Source organism: Melitaea cinxia, chromosome 14 (genome assembly GCF_905220565.1).
Source record: "Melitaea cinxia chromosome 14, ilMelCinx1.1, whole genome shotgun sequence".
NCBI lineage: Eukaryota > Metazoa > Arthropoda > Insecta > Lepidoptera > Nymphalidae > Melitaea > Melitaea cinxia.
In genome coordinates this window covers 13,628,775-13,653,238 of record NC_059407.1, presented here as the reverse complement: position 1 = coordinate 13,653,238, position 24,464 = coordinate 13,628,775, and the positions used below count along the sequence as shown (strand labels likewise).

General features: G+C 31.1%; 1 protein-coding gene across 5 annotated transcripts in view; it reads right to left on the bottom strand.

Moving 5' to 3' along the window:
• Positions 1-24,464, bottom strand: part of LOC123659571 — a 149,382-nt gene that overhangs the window by 30,475 nt on the left and 94,443 nt on the right. For 2 of the 5 annotated variants that reach the window (XM_045594774.1, XM_045594777.1), the window contains one exon: positions 4,933-4,996. The exons of 2 other annotated variants lie outside the window; for them this stretch is intronic. The gene's annotated coding sequence lies outside the window, so the exon portion shown is untranslated. Of the gene's footprint in view, positions 1-4,928; positions 4,997-24,464 lie in introns of all 5 variants that reach the window. One more of the 5 variants, XM_045594776.1, reaches the window with a different exon arrangement.

Below are 24,464 nucleotides of genomic sequence, written 5' to 3'. Positions count from 1 at the left end.
CTGTTTGTGTGAAATAATATATCATTTAAATTGAATTATAGTCCTTACAATACAAATAATTCTATCAAGGTCATATATATGTCATTAATCGGTCAAAATTAAAGAAATATAAAAATAAACTAATTTCAAAACAAGATTTAAAACTGGCTCATTGAAGTAATTTAAAGTTGATAAGTTAATGCTGTACATGTGTTAATTTTAATAACCCTCAAGGCGGTCTGTGGACTGTATGGAAATATGATTTGAAACTGACAGGATAATTAAACCAATATCTGATCTGAATGAAAGGAGAACGGATGATGACGTAGATAGGCAGGTAGGTAAGTAGGTAGGTAACACCCGCTACGTTGTTGATAAAAAACCAATATTATGTATAAAAAAATATACAATAGTTATTGACAGACAGCTCATCCATAATTACGGTGTGGTGGTGATAGTTTATTTACAAGGTAACGTTGGTTCTCATTCGGGATAGGCAGTTAAATTAGAGTATGTTTCACATAGTTCAAATAACCTATGGGTTATTGGGTTAAAACAGCGGCCTCTCACCAGCAAGTGCAGTATAGAAGACCCTCTACTAGGTGGACAGGTGTGTCATCAAACGGGTCGCTGGCAGTCGCTTGATACAAACAGGGCTAGACCGCGAAAAGTTAAAGTGAAAGACGTTGCAAGAGACCAATATCCAGCAGTGGATGTTCATCGGTTGACAATGACGATGATGTTTTAATGAGGTAGAGCACTGCAGGATATATCTTGCTCATAATCTGGAGCAGGAACTGGAATTTCCTTAACCTTAAGAAGATAAATAATGTTGCGTTCAAGTAGTGCTGTGGTGGTGTTCCTGTGATGGGTAAGATGGCCAGAGAGAGAACTACTAGAAAGGGTCGGGGGTAGTATAGGCAACGCGCTTGCGATACTTGTGGTGTTACAGACCTCAGTAGGCTACGGTAACCACTTACCATCAGGTGGGTCGTACGCTTGTTTGCCGACCTACTCGTATAAAAAATGCGTTTCATTGTTATTCATTTCTGTGTTCGTTTTCCCCCAGTTGTGCTTTAGAAAGTATATTGAGTTGCTAAGTTTTTTATAGATTAAATTTTAACAAACATTATACTAGAAAAGACAAAAAAATACATTTCTTTATTTCAAGATATAGTTGCAACTGAATTAATTCATCCCCGTAAAGCTTTAACTATCTGTTTTGACATCTACGATTCACATCCGATTTGCTACGCACGCAACATCACTAACCTTGACTTGATGTTCTTCTGCAAACATATATTTACACTTATTTCAAAAAATAACAACTCTATTGTAAAGGATTAAAGTTGATTTTTAAGTACTAACTTCATTTACATGTAATAGTTTTAATTTTTACCACAAACGTATCTTGATCTCTTAATTCTCTATAGGTATTTATAGGCATTGAAAGGTTTTATATAGTTTTTTTATTAACTTGATGCAATGATGCATTAGACCATAAATTGTTTTTAACGATGTTGATAGTAATAAATTGATGAGAAAAGCACGTTTCATCGTTCATAAATTTATTTATTAAAGGCATTCAACATTGAATGATTATTTCTTGTTGCGTGTAATTTTTTTTATTTTTTTTTATTTTATCTCGTTGGCGCAGTTTGTAGTGCTTTCTGCTCCGCGGGTTGCATCTGGGTGTAATATTTGTATTGTTACATATAACACAGGCATTAGACTGCTTACCATAGGAACAGAAGACCGTGTGTGTATAATTTTTATATATATATAATTTATGTTAATTTTCTTAAGTTCATACTAGTTAAATCATTAATCAAATAGTTTTTATTCATACAAGCTCCAATACATTTTTAAAATTGACAGATTTTTCAAATGTTCATTAAATTGTATAAAATAGTTTTAATTTTATTCAGGACAAATGAAGTAAAAATTGACTGTATGTTTATATCACTTATCGTGGAACATATTTTTATATAATTTTTATATAATTATTATAATATGTGACACAGAATTCAAGTACTTAGTACCAACCTTAGTGATCTCAGTGTTTTGCTGTTGAGTCAAGATGACCCAGAAAACGTAGATCTCAAAGTTCAAGTCCAAACATTCGCTTATATTTTAAGTGCTAAACTTGTTTATACATCTGTTGTGTCAGGAGGTGAAGAAAGACATTAGGTAACTTATACAAAACTCGTACATATCGCAAAAAAAAAAAATTGAGATGTTTAACGGCAAAATTACAAAAAACTGTAGTTTTAAAAAATCTAAAAAAATCCCATTAGTCGAAGATAAATTTTGTGTAGTTTGTTAAAGCCGGTTTCTCCTAAAGCAATGATAATGGCTAAGTTGACGTTAATTTATCATTAATGTTTAAATTTCACATACGTACATAAACCACACACAAACAATGTTTTGTATCAAAAATTGTAACAATTTTGTTTACAAATAATTTTCTCTCTTTCGAATCCTACAGATCTTTAAATTATGATACTTTAGTATCTCATTCCTAGAAACATGCATGATTCTTTTTTTATAACAACCGAACACAGTTGTAGTTAATTACAGCGAGTGAGAGATAAAGCGTATATAGATTAAGATTCTGATATCAAGAAATGCGGATATAAGGTGTGTTTGGGTCATAAATACCATTTAAAGTAACCTTTAGGATTAAATTGTTTCATCTCAGTCATTATCCTGCCATTGACTCGATTCTGTAAACGAGTTTAAATCAGAAACAACGCGTTAACTTTATTGTAGGTTTATTTTTTTTTGTTAATGAAAAATACTTTAGTTTTATACGAGGTTATAAAAGTATAAAACTGTATCGTCTGCGCTATTTTTACGACTAAAAGTAGGAGAAAACTATAAAACTCATTACTTTATTAGCATATAGATTGAAGGTATTAATAGATTTTTAACCAACTCAAAAAAAAAAAAAATCGAGGAGGTACTCAATTCGACATTCTATTTTTAATTTTGATTAATAAGATAAACTATTTTAAAAAGTTATAAAGCCAGTATTAAACAAAAAAAAAACAAGATTTAAATTTAAATGAACTTTTTTGAGTATTTCTACTGTTTACGCTTAAGAGAATCAGGAACTTCAGTAGACGTTGACAGAAAACTGTTATTTTAAGATGTATAACACAGAAAGAAAAAAATAAATATAAATATGAGATTTTCCGATTAGCACTATCCAATAAACAAAACCTTTATTTTATTAGTAGCCTTATTATTAGCCTATTTATTAGTACCCTTGTAGCGACACCCACGTTGACGTTTACGGTTACTGGTCCCCCATAAGTTAAAGCCCATACATTCAGTCAAGAAACAAGTTTTTGTTGAGGTAGAGCCAGGCAGGAAATACCCTGTTGAAAATTTAGAGCAGTCGGACTAAGGAAGGACACTTAAAAGAAGGTCACAACTAAATAGCACTGTTATCAAGTATTGTTGCGTTTCTGTGGTAAGTAAGAGAAATTCTGGAGAAGGTCAGAAATGTGCCAGTAATACTTCTGGTGTTACAGTCGTTCATAGGCTACGGTAACTGCGTATGGTCAGCAAGGATCTTACGCTTTTTAGTAAAAAAATAATACGTTGAAAAATTTGTTTGTTTAAACGCGCTAATTTTAGGGATTTGTAAATCGGATTGAAAGATCTTTTTGTGTTAAATAAATAGCCTATTTACTGTGAAAGGCTATAGGCATTTTTTTCTCAAATTAACGAATGTAAAACCGGGGGAACATCTAATTAATAAATAAAGAGTTTACAAAAACAATAAATAATTTTTTCTATAAAACAACCAAACAAATCAACATTATCATGTCACGTTATTGATTATTTAAATATATATGTTATTGTTTCATTAAAAAAAGCGAGTGTACTAAAGTACCAGACCACACGACTGAAGTCAAACTTACGAAACGTAACTGTCTCTCTTTCTATCTTCACTAACTTATATCTCCCTCTCAACTTCATTCGCCTCGCCAAATCACACTTTTCGTAACGCTCTCGTCACGCATTCACCAGCTTACTACCCAAGTGAAGCGTGCGTAAAGAAATTTACTTCAAAAAGAAACAAATACCTTATTAAAATTTTTGTAACATAGAGACTTCTCTGAGAAGTTTGTGTACGTATATTTTATATCAAACGTATAGTGTAAGACCATAAATGGTCAGCGCATTCCATAATACAATATATTTATTATATGTAGGAGCAGGTGTTACGGCCATTAGCGATGATTACTCGATACTTATCTTAGTTCTCATATTGTCCTTACATGGTTTACACTGGGCACTCTTTGATACGGAATATTAAAATTTATTTTCGTATTACAGTTTATGTTACGAGATTTTTATCTACGCTGTTACGTGTAGGTTAATTTAATATTCTCTATTATACATAAAATATTATTTATTTATATACACATTTTTTTGTAGTACACAAGCATGTTAAAACCTTTTTCTAGACATGTTCTAGAAAGAGAAAAGGTGAATATTTTAATTGGTCTCTGATACGAATATACGCTTTATCTTTATAATTTATACAAGAAAAAAAAAAATTAAATTGATTACTCATACTGGCAAATGCTCTCAAATAAGGAAAGGTATATTTTAGAAATATAAAGCGGTACTCATTACTAATTACTATCAACATTGCTGAAACCGTTAACAAGTTAAGGGTTGTTGGTAATGTTTACGTTTTTATAATTAATTTTAGCAACGTTTTCACTGTTTTTCAGCTAGACAATCAATTATGTGCGTTCTCACGAAATAAAATTCTTAAAAATTCTATTAATGTTGTATTCTCGATCGCATCAATTATCTATCATTTTGCTATTTTCGCACTATCAACAGCCATAAATTTAAATTAAAGAGTGAGTTTATAATTTTCAACGTAATAGATAATTAATTTCAAAATTGTGTCATATACATACTTACGATGCCAGTGTGTGGTATCCCTTAGCTTTGTTTTACGGTTAGATCAGCCTTCCTGGTTCGATACCTGCCGATGAAAATTTAGCTTGATATATAAAATTATAAACTTCCTTATTTTATCATAGATAGAAATTTATCCTACAATCGCGATACTATGTAATTACATACTTGTTATAATATATGTACGAGTAGATACACATATAAAACAGTTGAGTCCACAATGGGCACCGTATCGAAAATTTTTAAAAGAATTTTATCGGTCTTTTTATTTGATTAAAACGTTCCAAAAAAGAAGGTTATAAATAAATGTATTTTTGTATTTATTGTAGATTTAATTATATTATAATAGTATATTGAAAAAATTTATATCTTTTCATAACAATCAAAAAAGTTCGATTATTAATCAGTTTTTAACATTGACATTTTTGGTAACCTATTTTGCAACAGGTATAATGTAATGTATATGTGGATACTTGGATAGTATCGCGATTTACGATTGTTTCTTTCTATCTTAAGTGTAATATCGTTATTACTTGGCGTAGTGTGTGTTGCGTAGTAGTAAGTAATTATGTGTAGCCGTGAAATTATTGTTTTATTATTTATTATTATTGTTATTTATATAAGATACACTGAACGGTGTCGATTTTAAAATGTAATGTTTGTTTTCCAAAGTTTTAATTACTACAAAGCCACAGAGGAGTGAAACTATAGTTGGGCTATTTTTTTATTACCTAAGATATATACATGTTTAGTTTTAACCGTAATTTATATATTCTTTATGTTTCTATGATTATAAAGTTTTAAAATGTTTTGCAGATATTGTGTAATATCGAGAGTAATATAAATTTTAAAGAATCATATTGATTGTTGAATGATCTATTTGCTTTATTTTCGCCGCGCCATGTTTAGTTGTAGGTATGCATCAAGATATATTTTTGAATAATTTTATGGCAATATCTCTGACATATAAATAAGGCTTTCGTGTTATTTCCCGAAGTTAATACTGTAGTTATATAAAATAAGCAAAAAATGAAAAACCTAAACAAATATTTAAATCCTCAATGGAAAACTAAAGCCGGATATCGAAGCCGCGCCCATCACTGTCAAAGTTAACTGCGCAAAACCGTCGCCAGAAGGTCTCACAATGGCTATAATACACCTTCTAAATACCAAGATCGTAAAACTAAAGTTTCTTTGTTAGCAATAATCTTAAATCGAGCAGTATCGGTATTATCGTTACGATATCATTACCGCCATAGTTTGAAAGGCCTGCTCCACTTACAACTTGTTAGAAAAAAAATCAAAGATTTTTTTTACACAAATTATAGAAATTAATTTCTGAGATCGTTAAAATTCATATTAATATATTTAATTTAACATACACCGTTTTTAAAATAAATTATACCAGTGGCATAGATAGGAGTATTTTTGCCAAATCGATTTGTCAACATAATAGTATGATTTGATTTGTGAGTAATTTTTTCGATTGATTGATTTTAATAAAAAGTTAGGGTAAGTCACTTAACAATGAAAATACATTAGTATCCCTATTAAGTGATTTGTCCTAAAATAATACATATATTTTACTAGCGGACCCGGCAGACGTTGTTTTGCTCGGAAAACAGTTACCAAATTTGATTGCTTATCGACCAATAGCAGCGCCACTTACCGGGTCCAATTGAGATAAACACTACTATACCCCAACTTGGACCAAATTACAGATGCTTACAAAATTTTATAAAAATTTGTTATTTATTTATATTAAAAAAATAAATTATTTATTTATATTTCATTATTTATATATAGATGTTATATTGAAGAGATAATCTTTTTTACGTATTTTAGATTTGTTGTTTTTACATTTTTAGCAGTGTCATATAGTTAGACGTATTTAATACAAAATGTATTACACAAACTTGATTGAATCATGTAAAATGATTATGAGATAAAATGTTATAAAGCGATGTAACTAGAGTTTAACTATCGCATATAAACGAGTGTCTTAACGGGAATCGTGGCCTTTAGTTTTATTGACGAGGCCATGATTTTCAGCCTAATGGCCGCTTTCAGGCACACGCTACTGATATCACGCTCGAGTTATACGCGTTGATAAGATTGAAACGTTGTAATTTCAGGTAATATTAGCTATCATTATGAATCATTTTGGAGTACGTGTAATCTGTTGTACATTATCTTACATTTAAATGGTTCATTTTAACTACATTCTGAACCTGTGTTAGCTTGAAATAGAACTAAAGATGACTTGTAAAATGAATTTTTAAAAGTGTCACAAAAGATTAGTTTCACATAATAATTGATATAAATATTTGAATCTTACATTTTTTACTATAAACTATTTTTACGAAAATCTAACGAGGCTGTTACGTCACTATTAATAGATAATCATTAAATTTTATTTACAGTAAGAAGAGAGACTTCGTGAATAAAATAATAATGCTAGAGTAATAAATTTTACGCTTTAGATAGATAACATAAGGCCATTATGTTATCTATCTAAGGCGTAAGTTTTATGTTCAATGCACATTATTGTTATTATTCTACAAGTAGATTTGTTACTTTTATAGCTTATTTGCTTTAAATTACATACAGAATTCAGAATAGCGTAACTGCTAGCTATAATTATTTCACTTATATATAAATTGAGCAGGCCTTTGAGAAATTATGGTGGGGTAATCATATAATAAACAGCCATTTATTATTATTATTTATATACAATCATTACTATATATTATATATATTATTTATATACAAAGCACAAATGAAATAAAATCACTCGGTACAGTGGGAAATGCCTTGACCAATTTACCGATATTCATGCGAAATAACGACCAGGCGTTTCTAATTAGCGTGACCCCAAATCACACGGTATTTCAGGAGCAAGGCAACAGGTGTCGGTCTTAATTGGTACCAGTGTTCCTATCGGATGTATTTCTGAGGTAGCGGCTTGGGAGGATCTTTACTACGGAATGTGTGATTAATACTAAACAAGCAATTGGGATAAAATGTTATATTACAAATATATTATATTGATATCAATGAATTTGAGATACTTATTAATAAAAAAAAAAAAAAAAATTATACGCATTAATTACGTCAGTAAAAATATGAAGAAAAATTGTTATTTTTTTATATTTAAATATAATAGTATGTTTTGTGATTACTTTTCGTTTCCATCTCTGGCATATTGTTGTACAGATTGTACAATAAACCTTAATAATAAGAAAATATCCATTAAAAAATCGATATGTATAGGACAAAAAATTTACTACGTAGAATTGTACACTTAATTGAATACCTTTAAAACACAATAATTATTTGGATAGAATATACTTTACTGACCATAAAAGATTTAGATTAAATAATAATTTAAATATACAGGTTGTAATATACAAAGGCGGTCTCATGGCTAAGTAGCGATCTCTTCCAGACAACTTTTAGATAGAGGATAAAATGCATAGAAAAGGTAGGTGCAGCGTAAAAAACCAACAAACTCATCTCACTCATCTCAGATAACAATGTGTAAGGAAAAAGACAGAGGAGGTAATTAGTAAGTGGTAAACAAGAGGAGATGATATACATACGTTACTCGACGTTTTAAAAATAACTATCGATATTTTACGATTCAGTTGACCAGTCCTAATTGATTTTTTTACCATAATAAACCGCTCAGTAATCTACGTCTCTATAATTGCCAGCATTTTCTCAAGTGAATTCCACGCTAGTTTAAGATCTTCCCGAATGTAACAGTGTTCGGATAAGTCATTAGCAGGTTGTCGGTTGTTTTAATTGGGGCCCATGTTTTCATATCGCCTCTGTATCGATTTATCGGTATACGTGCGATGGTCAGCCAATTTGCATTATTATTTATTGTAGGGGTATTTAAAAGTTCAGTGTGGAACATAGCTATGGTTAGGACGTTGGGATATTTTAGTTATTTTAGCAACTAAATGAATAATTTAAGTTGAAATGAGTAAATGACAAAAATTTTAATATGTTATACTTAATAATATTATAACTAAAAATAAATTTATGATATTATTCCAGCTAGCCTCAACAGATTAAACATTACATTCTTTTTTTTACATACTTTTTTTATTTAGTTTTAATTGATTTTTGTTTTTTCTTCGATTATCTTGTTTTGATAATACGGCAAAAGTTAATATATTTTGTAAAATGCCAAAAATGCTGCCAGCATTCTAGGCATAATTCCACACGGACATGACTTGTACCTACCAAAAACTATCTGTAAATATTTTGTAAATATGTATAATGTTTAATAAACTTTTTCTAAAAAAATGAATAAATAAATGTTTCATAATGAATCTTAAAGGTAATAAACAAGTTCCTGTAAATGTTTGTCTGTTTTAACTTAACTAAACAAACTAATAAAGTAAAAATAAAACTCTGATATTTAAATTCTATCTGATTTACAAGCATTTTAGTTTAATTCCACACGGACATGACTTGTACCTACCAAAAACTATCTGTAAATATTTTGTAAATATGTATAATGTTTAATAAACTGTTTCTAAAAAAATGAATAAATAAATGTTTCATAATGAATCTTAAAGGTAATAAACAAGTTCCTGTTAATGTTTGTCTGTTTTAACTTAACTAAACAAACTAATAAAATAAAAATAAAACTCTGATATTTAAATTCTATCTGATTTACAAGCATTTTAGTTTGTCATTAAGAAAATTATAGGCTGTAAAGCGTATCAATGTGATAGCTAAAAACGAAGCAGTTATTATATATCAGCCGACCTATATTACCAAGTATAGACTCTTTAATATAAACAAAGACGCGGGACCGTGTATGTTTTGATGTATCAAGTTGTAACTTTTACATTTATTGGTAAACGTAAACGTCTACCGTTGCACCAGATGGCGTGTATTTGATATTTGATTCAAATTACTACATAATAATAAAATTTTACGATGTTTATTTACAAGAAAATGAAATTTTTATACTGCGATAAAAATATATTCAGTTATACTCGTATGCACGTATAACTAACGCGTTTTAATTTTAATCACGTGATATTTTTATTACTCCGTTTTAATATTTGTCATAAATTTTATTTTTAATTAATAACACGATGGCTGGACTATTATAGCATACTAGCTTCGATTTGTAGCCTTGTATGTTTTATTATAATAATAATTTTGTCATATAAATCTATTCTCTATCAATTTTAGTTTTATGACTTACTTATTATTAACGAAGTCGTTCAATTATTCGAGATGTAAAGGCCCCAGTACAAAATGGCGTATGCTGGCCCACTTCAGGCCATTGCCATTGTGTACAGGGGGTAATGGTATACGATGGCGGGCAACTGATAGTCGTGGTGGGCAATTGGCATGTTGTCGGTTTTTGTGACACAGTTTAAAGGTATATATGGTGTTCACACAGTCACCCATTGTTCAGTTCGTCACCGACCGCTTACCGGGATAGAGGACTTTTTTATTATTATTTACTATCTAATATCAATAAAATTATAATTTTTCTATTTAATAACTTTGTTACGGCACCCACTTCTATCTTGCTTGAAAGTAATATATAAATAGCTGCGGCCCTAATTACTTTTACGTGCATCGCAAGTGCTTCGCCAGGCAGCAGTGAGCCATGCACCATTTCGTGAACACCAAGTGATAATGCCCTACAATTGCCAAATGCAAGAATGTCATATTACAGACCATTGTGTACTGGAGTTGGTGTCTTAAAGATTTGTCGATGTCGTAGCGATCTGTAATCGATAAACTGCCTACTTTCGTAACTGAATTTGTTATTTGCTTACGTTAATCTGTGCCTTATTTTTTTTCTTTCATTTTATGATAGTATTAGTACAGTTTGATTTTATTAGGGTGGAGGTCGGTATAAAGATACAAGCTTCAATGTCCTTGCTAATTTGTAGCTCGATTTATGGAACTAAAAATATAGTAAACTAGCATCCCTTCCCAGCTTCGCACGGATATTTAACAAAAATTTCAAAATATTTTTTTTTCCTAATTTTTTTGAAAATATATTATTGCCTATGTCATCCGCGGATAGTGTAGCTTCGCAACAGTGAAAGAATTTTTCAAATCGGTTTAGTAGTTTTAAAGATTATTCAATGCACACAAACAAACAATAAAATCTTTCCTCTTTATAATATTATCATATATATAAGGTTAAGATGTTTGTCTCCCTTTTTCAGAAAAAACCTCACAATCATTTCACATAAACTATTTATTATTTTATAGATAACTAGCTGACCACGCAAACGTTGTCTTGCCATATAAGTTATTAACCCCCTAATCCCCTCCCATTATAACTTAGGGGTATGAAAAATAGATGTTGGCCGATTCTCAGATCTACCCGATATACACACAAAATTTCATAAAAGTTGGTCCAGCCGTTTCGGAGGAGTATTTTAACTAACATTGTGACACGAAAATTTTATATATAAGATTGCTTGCTCTACCGGCTTTAATTTGAACACAACGTCAACATGATTGACGGCCTGTAAATTTTCTGTTCAATTTGAAATCAACTCACGTATAAATACTTTTTGTAATTTTGTGAAGTACCTAATAATTATTATACTTATTTAGTGTGATATATTCGCACAGGTATAACTAGTTAAAGATAAATACGATTTACGATTCAGCCTGTAACATATCATTACTGGACATAGACCTATTCTCCATTTATGAGAATAACTGGAACATCATATAAAAATAAATAAATATAGTTAATAATAATCAAGATGTATTTACAGACAATATAAATTTCAAGTGACTTTATTTATTCCGTTTTTTTTTGTTTTACTGAAATGTGAGTTTTTTTGTGTAATTGGACAGGAGTGCTCTTTTAATCTGTACTTACAATTATGTTAGCAATTTCACGACGTTAATACATATTCCACAAGTATTATTTTGTACTATTCGATAGATAGCTAACAATTATTATCAGTGCGTTGTGTGGATTCGACTTTTTATATCCAGCTGAGTACGCCGTTTAAATCATCAAAGAACGTAATGATGCAATTTGAGCTATATGTCAATTACGCCGCCATTGAAGGATTATTATCTGTGGAAATACTGAAATATACTCGAGTGATATTGTAGTGTTAAAAAAAGTAACTGATAGTCTATAAAGCGAAAAAAAAAAACTTGATTTAATGACTGTCTCAAAGATATAGGTACAGATTATATCGTGTTTAATAGTGTGCTCTTCTGATAGAATTTTTTGATAAATTTTAATTTATTTTCTATTACATTTTATATTTTATGTAGGTAGAGTGTAAAACTAAGTTTTGTTGGTGGGCAGCATATATAATATGTGTTTAAATGTACCTATAATAAATAAACAATTCAAATGTATAATAACATAATTTAATACATATATGGTCTATTTTATGTCGCATACAACTCAGCTGATATTTTTATGTAATTATTTATTATGTTAGTTTATTTACTAATTTTCAATATAAATTATTGTCATGAAAATAACTATAAAATCATAATTATGACACATTAGTTCCTTTTTTTATATTAAAAGTATTTAAACATTTAGTGAAAGTTTTCGACCTTGACAGGTGAAGGCGTAAATTACCCGGGTAGCATAAGTATGTAGTTAGAAGTCTTTAGACCATTTCGGCCAATGCCCTCAAATCCGCAAGGGCAAGCTGCGAACTAAACAACGGACTAAACAAAGCGGATAGCAGCAGATAACGGTCAGATTTGATAAACTGCCTATGATCTCCTAGTACCAAGGAATTGGGTCGGAACTACTGCTACGGCCGTGTTATGCTTTCTTTACATTTGGCAAGTATTTGTACGAGCAGGCACGCACTTTTCTGTCGATACTTGAATGGGTAACGGATTCTTGCAAGGTATTGATTGTCCATTTAATAAGAACAAAACAAGTAACTTTTATTTATTTGTTACATAGTTGTTGGTTAATTTAATCTATTTGTTACGTTTTTAATAGAATCCGAAGTAGCGATGTGATGATATTCTAACGGCTATTCTAGATTCAGTTGAGTCAATATTTATTTAGTTCTATTGTTTTGTTCTGTCACTTATTGTTTGATATTTTTTTTTTATTTATTTAGGCTACAAAAATAATAATAATAATAATTTATTCTTTATTGTACACATTAAAAGAAGTTTACAATTTATTAAACAATTCAAGAAAGAAATGTACAACAGGCGGTCTTATCGCTAAACAGCGATCTCTTCCAGACAACCAGCTTGGAGGAGATAATGTGAAACAAGCGGAAAGGGTGTACAAACTTAAAATAAAAGAAAACAAGAATAAAATCAAATATGCACACATACATGCATACATATACACATACTACATACTACAAACAATATTAACTATACTAAAAATTACAGAACGTATTACATAAAAATATATAAATACACTACACACATAAATACATATAAACATATACACATACAAACATACATACTCATATACACATATATACACATAATATTATAGATAACTGTACATTATTACAGTAATAGAACAAATAAGTGTATATCTTATTCAAATAGCAGTGACAAATGACGAAGTGGACGACAGTAATTTCAAAGTCTTAAGTAGTGTTCCTTAACCTTCTTTTTGAAAGATTCCAGTGATGTTGCACGTCTAATGTGTAAAGGGAGAGTATTCCATAACCGTGCAGCCTCAATGCAGAATGACTTGCTGTAGAAGGCAGTAGAGTGTTTGCCGATTTTCAAAGTAAGATTTTCACTAGAACGAAGTGATCTATTGTGTGAGTCACAGAGAAACTTAAAGCGTTCTTTCAAATAAGATGGAAGGATGGGATTAAATAATATAGAATATAGGAGAGCTAGCACATGAGTATTCCTGCGCAGACGTATAGGAAGCCACTTGAGCTTCGTACGGAACTCAGAGACGTGGTCGTACTTGCGAAGACCAAATATGAACCGAATACAGAGGTTTTGGAGACGCTCAAGTTTGTTTAGTTGATCCTCCCTTAAGTCTAGATAGCAAGTGTCAGCGTAATCAAGGATAGGATGAAGAAGAGATTGAGCAAGAGCAACCTTAGTAGGAGTGGGAAGAAAATTACGTAACCTTCTTAATGAACCGATAGATGCAAAAATTTTTTTGCTAACTTCACAAATCTGTGGATCCCACGACATAATTTCGTCAAACAATATACCCAAGTTTTTTACCTTTTTACTGTAAGGAATTATAACACCGGCAAAAGTTATTTGTGTCAAATTCGGCCAATCAATTCGTGAAATAAGCTGTTGGCTTCCGATAATTATAGCCTGCGATTTTGATGGGTTAACCTTCAGACCAAAGTCTTTGCTCCAGCCATTGATACGTTCGAGTTCCTGATTTAAAGCGTTAATCGTATTAGGTAGGTCTGTTAAGCTTGTGTGTAAGTAAATTTGGAGATCGTCAGCATACAGGTGGTAGGGAGAAAAAATATATTGAGTAATAGTATTTATGAAGATTGAAAAGAGGAGTGGAGACATCACGCCACCTTGCGGTACACCGGCATTGATATTAGCCCAGTCAGAAAAAGTGTCGTTAAGTCGCACACGTTGCCGGCGCCCATGCAAGTAAGAGTGAAACCAGTCAATCGCTATAGGAGATATGTTAAGAGAATTCAATATGGCAAGCAAAATGTCGAAGTCTACACTATTGAAAGCATTACTAAAATCAAGCAATGTCAAAACAGTGAGCTTTCGGTTATCTTTTGCCATGCGAATATCATCAGTGATTTTAACTAATGCAGTAGTCGTACTGTGGCCTGCGCGGAATCCTGATTGAAATGGGTTTAAAAGGTTGTATCTGCAGAGGAAGAGGTTAAATTGATTATAAGTAAGGCGCTCGAGAACTTTAGAAAGGAACGGTAGGATAGAAATAGGGCGAAGATCGGAGAAAGAGGTAGAATTGGGTTTTTTAGGCAATGGGATGATTATAGCATCTTTCCAATAAGATGGAAATGTACCGCTACTAATAGAAAAATTGAAAATATTTGTTATTATAGGAACTAAATAATCTATAATAGGAATTACCATTTGACGACTAATGCAATCAGAACCAACACTGTTAGATGATACCGCTAAAATATTCTTCTTAACATCACTATTCGTGAATTGACTAAATTGAAAAAAGGGAGTATCACGAGTTGGAGAAGCTGAAATTTGAGAAATTGTATTTAATTTTGTTATGTTATCAAATGTAACAGAAGATGAGAAATGCTGATTAAGTAAATTTAAATTTAAATTTTGGGAATTAATGTCACGTTGCTGCTTCCCAACTCCCAGTGATTTGAGGAAATTCCAAACTCGGGCAGAGTCATTTTCCTCAATAACAGACTTATAGATATGGCGTCGATGTTCATCCCTGCACACCCTGTTACAGCGATTCCGAGCTATCCTGTACTTCTCACGATTTTTTTCATTGGGATCGAGTCTATATTTAGCTTTGGCTATATTCCTTTTCTTCTGTAGGCGCTTAACTTCGTCAGTCAACCATGGAGCCGGTAGATGTTTTAATCGCACTGGACGCATAGGGGCGTGCTTGTCATAAAGTTGAGTTATCAGGGAATTAAAACGGTTTATCTTTTCATCAATTGATGAAGCATCATGCACTCCGGACCAGTCAATATTTGAAACATCCACGGCTAGACTTTCAAAGTCAATTCCATTGAAATTGCGCCTCATAAGAATTTTACGTTTAGCTTTAGGGGGTCTTAATTTATAGGATAAAAAGAGAAGGTCATGGTAGGAAAAGGCAGTAGCAACACATTGACCAAATTTTTCGACATGAGAGATAGAAGAGACAAGAATTAAGTCGAGAAGAGAAGGCAAGCAGTTAGGAAATGCGTGAGTCGCAGATAGTGGCAATATATGTAAATTAGCTGCCTGTACTATAGATGTGAAGCGTGAAGTTCGAGAGTCATTTTTAAGAAGGCAAGTATTAAAGTCACCCATAATAATTGTGTGTGAGAACAAAGGAGAAAACTTTTCAAGAAGATCTTCAAAAGACATAAAATAGTCAATGGTGAGGCTAGGATTATAAAAAACACCAAGAAGAAGCTTAGTATTGGAGAAAAGGACTTCGATAAAAAGGTATTCTGCTGCAGGACTATTATGTTGTTGCGAAAAATCAATAACAGTATAAGGGATATGAGATCGTAAGTAAATAGCAACACCTCCGCCAGGTCGACTCAAACGGTCATTCCGAATCAAGTGAAAACCTGGTAAGCAGAATGATGTTGAAGGGAGGCATGGTTTCAGCCAGGACTCTGAGACTAAAATAGCATGCAAGTTTTTATTTTGAAAGGAGGCCAACATGTCAGGAAAATGAGCGGGTATACTCTGGGCATTAATGTGAATAAGGTTAAAATGTTTTGAAGCGTCACAAAACTGTGCATCTAAGTCATCACTGAGTGAGGGTAGACTGAGAAAACTGTCATCGCTATCTGTTTCATTAGAAGACGAAATAGAATAAAATGTGTCAGATGGGTCGTCATTGTTATGAATCATAGTAATCTAAAGATATTACAAATAAAAAATCTATATATAGATATACTCGCAATAATATATTAATATATATAAAATAAGATAATATGTATAGTTATAATATAGGTATATATATTAAAAAAATATATTTATTAAAACACAAATACTATGTAATAAATAATACTATTGAGCTCAATTCACATACCCACCACAGCCACAAGAAGAGACATTACGGCAACTAACGTTTACTATGGAATAATAAGAAACAAGAGAAAGAACGAAAAGAAAAAAAAAAAAAAAAATAGAAGTGAAACACTAAAAGACAGAAACATTCAAAATATTAATAATAGCAAAAAACATTTGCAAAACGAAGTAATTTTAGATACTTTTTTTTTTTTACTAGAATTAAATAAATAAATTTACAATTAATGAATACCACATATTCCTTTCCTCAATCCTACTATAACAGCAAATTATGATTGTAAGTAATTATTTACAAAGTCTTAAAAGCCTAACGTTCATATCAACAATTTGTTACAACATAATTTATTATTAGCTATATGTGACGATAGTCTGTGGTAGTATTTAGTTTTTATTCATTAAAACGGAGACACAATAACAACAAAAGTACATTACAAGTATAAAAGTAAAGTAAAGTAACTACAACTAGGTTTGTATAAAATATAAAGTGAATAAAAAAAAAAAAAAACTAATTACACATTAAAAGCTATAGCTATTCACACATTAAAAGATATACCTAGTGTCTAATAAAGCGTGGGTTCTAATAAAAATACTTATGAACATCAACTAAATTAAAATTTTGAGTAAAAGTAAACAACTACTTTTTAACTACTCTTTTAGATCGTTGAAGTGGCACCTTATTGTCTGATGTCTTATTGGTAGCTGCAACACTTTGAACTGGCGATTTTGTGTTCGATGAAGAGATAATTTTTTCGAGATCCAACATTCTTTCGATCTTATGTCTTGATCCATCTGGAGCAATAACGTGGATAACTCCATCACGCGTCCAGCATTTGTCTACACCGAAATGTTGTCTCGCCGCAATAAACATATCGTGTCGAGATTTGGTCAAGAACTCGGACTGCGTAATGCCGGTACCTTTGAACTTGGTTTTTGCGAACCACACCTTATTTCGCACAAGAACATCTGCGAATTTTACCACAATCGGACGAGGTTTCTTCTCAGTTCTACGACCCAGACGATAGGATGTTTTGATGGAGGTGGTAGAAAACTGATCAATGTCGAGATGTTCTGCAACAAGGCTGGTTACTCGCGCCGAGGTGTCTTCCGATTTTTCTTCAGGCACACCATGAAGCAGCAATATCTTCCTGCGAGAACGCATTTCGAGTCGGTCAAATTCGCAGGTAAATAATTCTACCTGACGTTGAAGAGCATTTAAGGCTGTGATGACGAAGCTTTTAAAAGCAGCGAACTCCGTAGCAAGAGAAGACGTAGTCACCGGTGAATTCGCTTTTTGTAGATCTTGTTGGAAGTCCTTCATTGTCGTGTTGAATTGTTCAGCCATAGAAGCCAGTAAATCTTTCATTGAATCCATTTCAAAAGGGCCACAGAAGAGAAGTTTCGAAACTATTAGATGGCTGTTATGATGTAACTTAACACAGGATAATATTTGCTGCTATATCGTTATATTGAGTTTCTAACGCCCCCCATTTATTTCTTTGTTATCCGACTATTAAACATTTATAATACTTATTATTTATTAGTGTTTATATATATTTTTTGACTACAAGTGTCAAAGTAACTTTGTTAGCTTAAGATGTGGCGTATGTTTAAAGGTTCCTGTACGTATACTCAATGCTTAAAGTTGTTTATTACTGACGATAATGGTATATATAATCCCTAGACTTTTATCCAGCAGTATTGGCGTGATGAGTGGCAAGGACTATTCAGTTTTAAAAAGTATCTTTTAGATTTTCATGCAGAAATTTATTTCAAATTACTAAAAGGTAGGATGTGATTATTACTAAAATGTAAAGTTATAATGGAATACATAAACCTGACAACTTTCTCGATTATTAAGCTATTAATCTTTACTGACAAGTCAATTATTTGGCGTTGTATAGATTATTTATTAGATTATTATTTAGTATTTCATCAACTTGGTCAAGTTTACTATCTCGAATCATATAAAGTAAAGAAAGCATTAATATCGAAGGCGATCGTAATCGTCATAATAAATTGCAAAATTCTTATTGTTAGTAGAACTGTTGTTCCCATATTTTACGATATTATGCCGTATACAATTCTACCCTGGAATTTCTATGGGATAGCGAGAGCAGACGTGGAGATATAACCTCGAGATAATGCTACCTTAAATTTATAATGTAGTTAAAGCTGTTCGTTTGAATTCATCATCTGTTATCGACTATTGTTATTTATAATATTTTTTAAATCATAATTTTAATTTATCCACCAAAAAATCTATATTTTAATTACTATATCATTCATTTGATGTTAAACAGGTCTTCGGTATTTGGTTATAAATTGATCTTTTCAAGGCGTTGCGCGTTGTGACTCAATTAACATATTAGGTTTCGATTAAAATTAATCTGTTACAAATAACCTTTTTAAGGCATTATAAATTAATTAGTTACTACATAATAATTTAAAGTTACAGGTAGGTACATATAAAACCACGTGATAAATTATTAAATCACGTCGAATAAATCACCTATATATACGTGAAGCAAAAACTTTATACCTCTTTACAAGAAAATTGCGCGGACGGAGGCGTTTCGTACACTTATAGTTTGAATAGAGAAGGAGTGCAGAATGTTATTTTTTTTTTAAATTTTGCCTAAAAATACATTAAATCAAAACATAACACACACAAATTTGACATATACACGCATATATACTAATTTGTTCATTATTATAGAAGGTATAGTCTTTGACTTCAGAACCTAATAAAGTTCAAACTTATAATTTAAATTAATTATGGTCGAAATTCGATAATTGGGCGACAACCAGTAATTATTATTATTCAATTGTATTATTACTTTAATTATAATGGGCACTAAAAATATTTTTAATTATAGGACCCTTTATATTAGATTTATAGAAAAGTATTTGACTTAAGTATTTGATTTAAAATAATTAGTTAATTTAAAATAATAAAAAAGTATAAAGTATTTAAATAGTTGGACAGTGAAAAAAAAAGGTTTAGGATACGTCTTTTATAAGGTCTAAGGTTTTTGTTGTCGCCTTAAACGCTAATGGCATTCTACACGAGGAAATGTAGCACACGTCTGCTTGTAGCTTTGATAAATTTTTAATTGCTTACACGTGGAATCAGTTGCTTACACCTAAGTAAAAGAAAAATAAAACAAATAAAAGTCATACTAAGTAAAACACAACACAAGAAAGTAGTACAGTCATACGAGTAAAAGTATGCTAAAAAGCTAGGTAATCGATATTTGTAATTGTATAACTATTTGTTACTGATCTGAATCTATGACGTTGTTGGTGTTATGGGTGTGTCTTAAAGAGCTCGTAAAGGCGTCGTTCCCGTTTGTTATCACAGACACGTGATATTAATTTTATTGTTGTACATGTATATGCCAGAGAAATTTTATGCTAGAAACAATATTCGCTAACCCACAGTAGAGCAGCGTTGTGGGTTATGCTTCACCACTTTTACACGGAGAAGTCTTACGCCCAGCCATGGGACGTTTACAGACTGAATCTCCTTTATCATGCGCCACAAAAGTTGAATACCTTAAGTCGTGAATCTTCTGTATAGCAAATGGCTTGATATACTTACATGTCACCGATGTTTTTCCGCATACCGATGCTCAGCAAAAGTTGAATTCTAAACTCAAAATTTAGAATACTCAACAGTCGCTCGGAATTGAACTGGCGACTATCAACGCACTCATTTGTATTTCTTTTAAATTGAACGTTAACAAATAAAACGACTCTCATGAATATACACGTATTGTGTTTGCGTACGCTTAAACGCTAGAAATGAATAATTCTAAATTAATTATCTACTTAGTGTGAAAAAACTTTTAAAGCTTAAGACGTGAGAACTAAAACTTTACGAGTATATCTACACTTATGCACTAATAACAATATTACAGAAAAAAGTGTTGTTATGTTTTTAGTTGATAGGTAAATCTTATAATTAAACTGGTAATAAAATAGGTAAGTTACTTATAGTGCAATAATATTTTTAAAAAAGATTATTGAAAAATTTAAGACATCAACAAAATAAAAATAATTAAATATAAAAATACAATCTCGACTCTTAAAAACAATATAAAATCATTAATAAAATATTTATATATTTTACATTATCATTTTTCGAGGAAATTATTAGATTATAAAAACTTTAAATAATATAATAAATATAATAATATAAAAAAATAATTGGTTTATATTAAAATCTGAATAGCAAAGTATCCAAAGAAAAGGTACCAGAAAAACATAATCAAGTGTACCGTTTAATCAATATTTCATTTCGATTTCTCGATAAACCGAATACTTTTTCTCGCATTCAAAGAATATCGGTCATTCTCATGACTTATTGCCCTATTGAATTAAATTCACAGATAATTTATGTAATTCACTATTTAAATTACCGATTATAATTTTAACGGTATGTCGGTTAAGGTGGAACGAAATACTCTTTTTACTAAAATGATAAGTAGGATAGCAAAAAATGATAAAGTAAGAGTAAATTACAAATCAGAATTACAAGTATTGTAATTGCTCTACAGCCCGCGAGGAACAGGCCTCCATCATTTTATAAAAGCTGAAAGTTTCTAAACTCATGCTCCTAACACCTGTAGAAGAAATGGTCAAACATGAATTTATTTATATTGATCTCATACACAAAAAAAAATGTGGTTAGGAAGTCTATGACTTGGGAGAAATTCTGAGACACTTATAGATCCGTCAATACAAACCGACGCTTTGGAGCAGTGGTCATAGGCAGTGGCTGTTTCGCTACCAACGTCAAATCTGCGATCCCCGTTCATGTTATGTTTATGAATAAATTTGTATAATAGATTGTAGATTAGTGTTAGTCTGAGCATATATGTATTATATTTTAGGACTTGTTTAACCATTTTATTCATTATTATCACCACTGAAGTTGATAACCCTGTAATCCTTTTCTCTAACGGTAAAAAATCCTGTAGTACAGTTTAAAGTAAGAAAATCTTTAAAATTATACACCATTCGTACAAGAGCAAATAAAAAATGTTCTAACAGAAATAAACTCGATAATACATCTAGTAAATTTTCGACGGTAATTGAAAGCGTGAACAGCGACGCTGCAGAAGATTTATTTTTATTAAATCTAATACAACGAACAGAGTTTATGAAGCTCGTGATCAGGAGAACGGGACCTTATCTCTGGTTGGCTGGGTAACAATTTACGTTTGCTATTTATTTTTATATCTATAATAAAATTATAAATAGGAACGATTCGTTTGACACGTGAATACAATTTGATAACTGTTAAAACGATTTTAATAATAATTTTACTATTAGATAGGTTTATTATCTGAAAAAACAGACTAAAAATGTAGAGTGTAACATTAAGTTGTTATTAAAAGCTTGAAAGCGTAGCTGTAATGATTTACTTAATATAAAATTTTGTTAGGTAAAAATGGATACACAATAGTTGAGCATTTTAATAAAATACAGTTAACTTTATGAGGCTTGTTTACTCAAGTACGGTAATTTGTATCTGGCCAGTATGTTTCAATTTATGGTAGCTATAACTTTTTATATATGGCAGAGATATATTTAATAAAATGATTATAAACCTGAATTAGGCAATAAATTTCAAAAAGGGTATTCATTGTTTTAATTAAAAATATTTTTTATTCAAGAAGGTTTTAATTGACTAGTCAGCCTTTCGTAGTCTGTGGAATAGTACTCGTATGAGTCTAACACGGACTTGTCGATTGTATTACGGTTCAGCTTGTAATTACTGCTGGGTATAGGCCTCTTTCTCCATGTAGGAGAAGGATAAGAGCTTAATCCACCACGCTGCTCCAATGCGTGTTAGCGAATATATTCCCTACTATGAGTAAGGATCGCTTTCAGGTCTACATAATAACAACCGGGACCGATGGCTTAACGTGCTCTCAGAGGCACGGTGGGGAGACCCTCAAGGTTTTCACAAACACCCAGACCACGGCAAACATCTGTATGTCAATACAAATGTTTTTCATGTGCGGGGAATTTTATATTACTACTTATTATTATATAATACTTATTATTATATTATCTCTATGTCTGGCTGTTACACTTTTCCTGTTAAAATATAGCCTATGTGATCTAGTGGTAAAGTGGCATTCTCCTGGCGAAAGAATTTTTAAAATGTGTCCGGATTTTGAGTGTATCCATTACATACAAAAAAAAAAAACAAATCTTTTCTCTTTATCTATATAAATAAAAATAAATGTTGCTAAGCGCATAACTCGAGAATGGCTCGACCAATTCGCCTAATTTATTTTTGTATGTTCCTTAAGGCACAGGGAAGGTTTAATAAAAAAAAAATAATATTTTTTTTTTACGTTTTACTTTTTACAAAACGAAGTCTGTCCGTTCAGCTAGTTTATAAACAATTATAAACCTTATTGTATGTGTATTCTTTAATTAATTATATAAAATATAATTATTTAAAAATAAAATTAATTATATAGCCTTTTAATTTTAAAATAAATGCACTGGTTTGAGGAACTTTCATTATTTATTAACTGTATAGTTTTAAACTTAATCACTATTTCTTTAAGGTTTAAAATAGAAGAAGTAAAACTAAAATAGAAAGTAACCTCTCAACAAATTGTTCGTTGAGGTAGGTCTTATTGTTGAATAGAATAAATTAGTAATATATATTACAAATAATGGTATTCATATAACAAATATGTCAGGAATTTGACAAACGACTTATTATTAGGTAAAAGGTCGAGAAAAGTAAAAAGTTAACTATATTAATTGTATTTACATATTTTACACATTTTTAAATATCGTGGTGTATTTTTTTCATAATTTTATTTTTTAACCGACTTCCAAAAAAGGAGGAGATTCTCAATTCGACTGTATTTTTTTTACGTATGTTACTTCAGAACTTTTGACTGGGTGGAGCGATTTCGACAAATTTTCTTTTGATCGGAAGGTGGTGTGTGTCATTCGGTCCCATTTAAATTTATTTGAGATCTAACAACTACTTTTCGAGTTATGTCTAATAATGCGGTTTTACTTGACGCTTTTTTCGTCGACCGACGTTGTATTATACCGCGTAACTTTCTACTGGATGTACCGATTAGTATAATTCTTTTTTTGTTAGAAAGGAGATATTCCTAGTTTAGTACCACGATAAGGAAACCAGGATCTGATGATGGGATCCCAGAGAAATCGAGGGAAACTCTCGAAAATCCTTATAACAATAACTTTTTACTGGGTGTACCGATTTTGATAATTTTTAATTTGATCGAAAGCTGATGTTTATCATGTGGTCACATATTAATTTTTATCGAGATCTGATAACTACTTTTTGAGTAATATTTGATAACGCGTAGTTACTTGACTATTTTTTCGTCGATCTACGTTTTATTACTCGTCGATGTTTTTTTTTTTCATGTCACTAGGCCGGCAAACAAGCGTACGGCTCACCTGATGGTAAGCGATTACTGTAGCTTATAGACACCTGCAACACCAGAAGCATCGTAAGCGCGTTGCCGACCCAATCCCCAATCCCTCCAGGAGCTCTGGTCACCTTACTCACCAAGAGGAACACAATACAGCTTGAAAACAGTATTATTTTACTGTGATCTTCTGTAAGGTCGAGACTACCCCAGTCGGGCTGCTCCATATTTTGAGCAGGAAATTCCTGCTGTACCCTACCTCAGTTACAATATTTTTTCCAAATGTTTAAAAATGTAATTTAATGGTTAATCTACGAATATTTCAACGATAACATAACACTATTTAATCTATAATTAAATGAACAA